Source organism: Petaurus breviceps, unplaced genomic scaffold (genome assembly GCF_028583685.1).
Source record: "Petaurus breviceps papuanus isolate PSGF00001 unplaced genomic scaffold, PetGlider_PUasm1.0 190, whole genome shotgun sequence".
NCBI lineage: Eukaryota > Metazoa > Chordata > Mammalia > Diprotodontia > Petauridae > Petaurus > Petaurus breviceps.
Window position 1 is genome coordinate 7,397,824 of NW_027185810.1, and position 522 is coordinate 7,398,345.

A 522-nucleotide genomic window follows, 5' to 3' on the forward strand; every position below is an offset into this window, starting at 1 on the left:
TGAGATACCCTATTTAGTGTGTATTTGATTCCCTCCCCAAGCCAGATTCAATGGGAATAAGGTTGACCCATTCCCTTTTGCCTTCCTATTCTTCCCCTCCATTGTAACGGTTTTCTCTTGCCTCTTCTATATGAGATAGTTTACCCTATTCTGTTTCTCCCCATCTCCTCTCATTATATTCCTTTCTTGCCTCTTAATTTCACCTTTTAAGTATCATCCTTTCCTGTTAAATTGGTCCTGTGCCCTCTATGTATATCTGTAAACATATATACACACATTCACATATGTATTCATATGCCTATATACCCTCATATATATATATATATATATATATATATATATATATATATATATATATATATATATATATATATATATATGTTTCTATTCCCTTCAACTACTGAGAAAAGTTTCATAAGTTACAATTATTGTTTTTCCATGTAGGAATGTTAATAGTTCAACTCTGATAAGTTCGTTATGATTTCTTTTCCCTGTTTACCTTCTCATGCTTCTCTTGCTTCT